The sequence below is a fragment of the Mastomys coucha genome, unplaced genomic scaffold (genome assembly GCF_008632895.1).
Source record: "Mastomys coucha isolate ucsf_1 unplaced genomic scaffold, UCSF_Mcou_1 pScaffold1, whole genome shotgun sequence".
Taxonomy (NCBI): Eukaryota; Metazoa; Chordata; class Mammalia; order Rodentia; family Muridae; genus Mastomys; species Mastomys coucha.
This window is the reverse complement of record NW_022196891.1, coordinates 27,673,573-27,679,808: the sequence shown is the minus strand read 5'-3', so window position 1 is coordinate 27,679,808 and position 6,236 is coordinate 27,673,573. Positions and strand designations below refer to the sequence as shown.

General features: G+C 48.1%; 1 protein-coding gene across 2 annotated transcripts in view; it reads left to right on the top strand.

The window, feature by feature from the left end:
* Rassf5 (Ras association domain family member 5) overlaps positions 1–6,236 on the top strand; it is a 69,215-nt gene that overhangs the window by 15,231 nt on the left and 47,748 nt on the right. The gene's annotated exons all lie outside the window — the stretch shown is intronic.

Sequence of the window (6,236 nt, the reverse complement as noted above, 5' to 3'; positions counted from 1 at the left end):
TCTCTCTCTCTCTCTCTCTCTCTCTCTCCTCTCTCTTGTTCCTCTGCTATTCAGCTCAGGGAATTATCCACTGAACAAAAATCAGTCAGGCCGATCAGGACAGCATGAAGTTCAAGCCAATGCTTGATGAATGAAGAAGTGTGCCATACCCTCTGGCAAGCTGCACTCTGGGTGTCTCTAAGTGACATAAAAGCAGGCATGGAAAACCAGTTGAACATAGTGGCTTGCTTTGTCCCAGGAAGGCCCTGTCTGCTCCTGGCCATGAGTAACCCTCTGACTCTTGAGCCAGGCACACCTGTGCACATGTTCTCCATTATACTCAAACCTGCACATTTGGACCTGTTTCTTCTGGCGTCCCGCAGTCTGCATGGAGCAGACAGAATGAAGATTCCTTTTAATTCCCGTTGGCTTGGCTGAGGTCAGTGGGTCACTGACCCCCTCCAGGTTACCACGGAGCTAGTCGAGCCTCTACTTCCTCTCAGAGTTGGTATCTGCTTTAGATACAAAGTAACAAAGTGACCCTTACCTTTTTCTTGCACCATGCCCCTCACTCCTGAGCCCGTGTCCTTCTCTATCGGCTTCCCAGGGAACACTTCTGTCGTCTTGGGGTCCACAGGCATGGTGGTGGGGATCTAAAGCTGGGGAGGGGGGGCTCTGCTGTTTTGCCTTACTTATATGCTTATATGTGGAGTACAGTGATACTTGCTACATCGAGGGAGGCTGAAGGAGCATCTAGCACAGTGGACAATTGACACTGTATCAACCTTCCTAATGCTATGACCCTTTAATACAGTTCTTCATGTTCTGGTGACCTCAACCATAAAATTATTTCATTACTACTTCATAACTACAGTTTTGCTACTGCTATGAATTGTAATGTAGATATCTGATAAGCAGGATATCTGATATGTGACCCCTGTGAGAGGCTCGTTTGACCCCCAAAGGGGTCGAAACCCACAGGTTGAGAACCACTAACACTCCATCCTGGCTTTAGAGATCATACACTGGTTGCTTCTTGCTCAGTTCTTTAAACTTGTCTTCTGTAGTTCAAAAATATTTTCTCTGGTAACTGGATCTCTCCTCTCTGTGTGACCATGCAGGCAGGGTGTGTCTGTATTGAACTCTTTCTTTTGTTCTCTCTCTATGAAGCCTTTTCATATTCTTCTTCCTGTGACACACAATCAGGGACATGTGTCCTGATCGGTGCACACTGGCACTGCCTTGTCCAAAAATTGTTCTGTATCATGGCACGTTCCTCCCCATGACCATGCCGTAAGCACAACCTGGGCCTTCAGGTGTGGTGTCCTGATGACCACTTTCCGCCTTCATAAGCTCATAAAAAATAAGATCCATCTGTCTTCCTTACCATGATACTCCCCTCCCCCACCCCACAAACATTGACTCTTTCCTCCCAGTACCTATTGCTTTCTTCCTACCGTGCGCCAGGGCCTGCACGTCCCTTATCTGCCTACACTCCATCCCCACAACTAATCTCCGCTGTCAGCAACATCTATTTCATGAGGCCATAGTGCCACAGCATAAAGACGCCATTGAATGGGGCATGTCTCTTTAAGGTTACACGCTGTACCATTAGGGAACATTGCATGGGAAAAATATAAATACACTCCCTACAGATAGCCAAGAGATTGCGTAAAATTGAGAATAGTTTAGCAACTGTAAGAGGACTGACTCCATCATGAATTTATTTACCTGCTCTGCTTTACTCTGTGAAATGAGCCCAGGCACTCTACCATGGAGCTAAAGCTAGAGCTAATTTTTGACAGCTTATGAGCAGTATGGTTAAATCTTTGTCAATGGTATGAGTGTTGGAAGCATCCAACAAACACAGAAAAAAAATCTGGGATGGGAAGGCTAGTTCTAGCATTCATGTGTCAGTGCTATCTGCAATGGAAGCCAAAGTCCATGCAAATTATTCTGCTAAATTTACTTATACTGGACTACACACACACACACACACACACACACACACACACACACACACGATGGGGTCATGCTTGCTTCAGGGTAGAATATTCTCAGATCGCAAAGGAGCATAGAACTGAAATGTGCACAAGGTGACCTGTGCTCCTTCTGCCCCCGAGTCACTGACACATGGTGGATGCCGCTGAGTCCCTCCTGCTTTTTGCATGTTCTGCCTGAACTTGTTGCAGACTTGAGCTGTCTCCTGGTTTTTAGCCTATCCCAACAGCCCCCATCTCCAGCCTGGCCTCATGCTATGGCTGCCCTCTGTTGGTGGTGCCAGTCTGGGAACATGCAGTTGCGTTGGTGATAGATGAATGTTCAGGCTGAGAGGCACACCCACCCACACCCACACACACCCACACGCATGGGGCAAGGCTGTGTCTCTGCAGGCCTGCCTGGAAGCCAGCTTCTGCCAGGTCAGTTGGGTGTATCTGGAACAAAGGTACAGGAGGCATATGCAGCATGCCTGGGAATTGAAAAGAAGCCCATCATGAGGCGCTAGTAACTGAAATGTCAAACGTAGAGGCCAGTGGCCTATACTACATCAATGTTGATAATCTGATTTTTGAGACAGGATCTTACCATGTAGCCAAAGCTGGCTAGATCTGCCACGTAGCCCAGGGCTGGCCTCCTCTCATCACCCTCCTGCCAAGTGTTGGGATTATGGGCTTACACCACCACAGCTGGCCCAGATATCTGCTTGATTATCCGCCAAGCAACAAGCCGAGCAAAGAGGTCCCTTAAGAAAGAGTACACATGTCAACTTCACCCAGTCTTGCCCTAGCGAAAGGGGGTCATTGGGAGTTAATGATGACCATAGTCTGGGAGTAAGCTTCTGGGTCACTTCCTCATGCCTCAGTTCTCACAGGCTCCCCAACACCACCCTACGTCCCCAGGACTTTCTCTTCTGAAGCTTGACCTGTAAGATCTGCTTTCATGAAGTCCCCCTTCCCTCTCTGTTTTACATAGCAACTGGACAGCGGAGTCAAACTCAGACTTGTTCAGGTCCAGCCTCTCTTTCAGAGATAGCACGCCTCCTCAGCCAGCTGTCACCTTGCCTGTCTGTGAGAGAGCCAGCAACTTGATCTCCGTTTAGGTCTCTGTTTTACTACTATATCAATCTTTACTGTTGGTTCCCTGGCATGCTTTCTGACCCCCTTACTGTGTGCGTGTGCGTGTGTGCGTGTGTGTGTGTGTGTGTGTGTGTGTGTGTGTGTGTGTGTGTCTGTCTGTCTTTCTGTCTGTGTCTGTCTGTCTCTGTCTTACGTCTCTTCCATGTTTGGGGCATGTAGTGGACTTGTTAGGGGGTGGTCTGCCTTTCTTCCGAAACAAGGTTCATGGGAGACTGTGGCCTCAATCTCCTTCCTGGAAAGGCTGAGATGTAGGTGTCCCAAACTGGCTGTCTGACCCTGGGAGTAGGAAATTTCCATCCTCCTGTTGCTGGGCTCATTAGGAGTTTAGCCAGGAGTGTGAACACTGTATAGGCTGTGTTGATTTGGGCTGTGGTTGTAGACCTCCAGGCCTGGTCGCTGCAGTATGCCTAGCATCCTACTCATCTGAAACCTACTTGCCTAAAAGATCCAGTCTTCCATCTGTCTGCCTCACTCCTTTGGACCAGCCACAGGCAGAAGTAGCTATTAGTGTACCACTGATAAAGGGAGAGTTAGTGTACTACTGATAAGGGAAGAGTTAGTGTACCACTGATAAAGGGAGAGTTAGTGTACCACTGATAAGGGGAGAGTTAGTGTACCACTGATGGAGGGGAGAGTTAGTGTACCACTGATGGAGGGGAGAGTTAGTGTACCACTGATGGAGGGGAGAGTTAGTGTACCACTGATAAGGGGAGAGTTAGTGTACCACTGATGGAGGGGAGAGTTAGTGTACCACTGACGGAGGGGAGAGGTGTTGAACTGTCCTGACTGCCTTAAAATTCAGTGGAAGAGGGCCTGAAAATCAAGAAAATCTTGGCTAGAGCTGAGCATGGTGACATATGTCTGTCAGCTCAGCAGTGGGGAGGCTGAAGCAGGAGGATTATGGATGTGAGTTCAGGGCCAGCACAGACTACCTACTGAGATATATAAAAGCTCCTGGCTAGTGTTAATTACATGCCGAATCAACAAAAATCGGTTATACAACCTCCCACAGAGCTGAAAACACCTGCTGCTGTATATTGAGCAAGTAGGGAGTATCAGGTACCCCTGGGTGCTTTATCTAAACATTCTCTAATATTTCAGAAAATTTCCTAACAAGAAAGCTATCATTACAATTTTTCAGACAAATTGAGGCAAACTGAGGCTGAGTGAGTTCTAAATTTAACTTAGAGAAACTGTCTAGACATCTCATACCCAGGTTGGGGCAGGCTTCATGTTCAAATTCTGACCCATGTGACTCCAAGGATGACTCGAGTCATATCCACTCTCCAGCACCTGGCTGAGTGCTGTAAGGGCCTCCAGCTGATCCATGGCTGTTGAGTAGAGGTACTGGTGCCATCCTATAAGGCACCTGGTGCTAGAGTGTCCTGTCCATCCTGACATCACCAGGAACGGGGTGCAGAGGGCTACTTCCTGCTGGAGCAGAAGAAAAAGTACTTGTTACTCCAGTGCTTTCTTTAGCCCCAGCCTCCCTAACCCCATTCAAGGGGGATCCCACCCTAGCCAGGAGGAGGGGAACCAGGATGAAGTGGAGATGCTATTGAAGTGAATGTTATTGCATGACCAAACAGGACTGCTGCACAGCCGCCACGCGTGACTGGTCGCCACGCTCCAGCCGCTGCCTGCTGGCAGTGAGGCTGCCAGCTAGTAACCTTGCCTCTTGCCTCTTCCATTCACCGTCACTCCAGCTCTCAAGTAGAGGTTGATTAAAGGAGCTGGAAACGAATGTCTGAACAAAAGCCCCTCGCGTGGATGCTTCTCGAAGTTTTGCTTAGAATTATTAAAACCTGGAAGCAACCAAGACCGTCTCCAAGCAGACGAACAGCGAGCATGGTACATCCAGACGGTGGAACATTGTTAGACAGTTAAAAGAGACGAAGCAATCAGGGCCATAAAACAGAGGAGACTTAAACGCTTCCCATTTGGTGAGAAAGCCGATCTGGTAGGGTTACATATTGTATTATGCCAATTTTGTGATAGTCTGAAAAAGACACGACTGTTAAAAAGTTAGGGGATGGGCCAGGCGGTGGTGGCGCACGCCTTTAATCCCAGCACTTGGGAGGCAGAGACAGGTGGATTTCTGAGTTCGAGGCCAGCCTGGTCTACAGAGTGAGTTCCGAGACAGCCGGGGCTATACAGAGAAACCCTGTCTCGAAAAACCAAAGGGGGAAAAAAAGTTAGGGGATGGGCAAATAGAACACAGAATTTTGAGACAGGAAGAGCATGTTTGCCATAACCATGAGCACGTGTCCAGGTTCACCGAATGCGCAGCACTGTGTGAACCTGGATGGCCTCTGGGCAGTTGTGAGTGTGGGTTCATGAGCTGTAACAAATGCACCCCATGGTGGGCTGTTTATAACAGGCTGGCCATGCACATGCAGGGGTGGGGAGTTATAAAGAAAATGTACTTCCCGCTTAACTTGACTGCAAACCTACAGCTGCCTCAAGAGAGCCTACTTTCAAAAATATAAGTAGAAGGATACATTGTGCAGCCCAGCATGGACTGTGTAAGGTCCCATTATGGACTGTGTAAGGTCCTATAGGAGAATTCTCTGGATACATTGCACAGCTCAGTGTGGACTGTGTAAGGTCCTATAGGAGCACTCTCTGGCAGAGAACAGTGGTACCCAGCCATTATCGCTGTTTTTTTTTTTTCTTTTTTACAGTGTCCTAGTCGGGGTTACTTTTTGTGGGGGGTCTTTGCAAACACCACAGCCAGCAGAGTAATGATCTGTGTGAGGGAAGAAGGAAATCTTCTCACGCAGTTCAACATGACTTAGTAGCTGCTATTTCCGACTTCTAGAGTCTGACCCTGGGAAGTTTACTTTAGGCATATCTGAGTACAGCACAGTTTGAAAAACAATACAATCCCAAGGAGGCATAATTACATGGAAACGCTTCTCAAAGGACCCGGCCCTTCTTCCACGAAGATAGGTTCTATGGACAGGCTGCATGTATTATCTTAAAGGCCTAGGGGGAGGATCTGCTGTGGTCTTAGTCATACAGACAGCATAGAGGTCATCTAGACTATTAGATATCTCCAGTCCTGGTTGCCTGAGCTTGTCTGGCCCTACAGGTAACGCAAATCACCAGGCTGTTAGC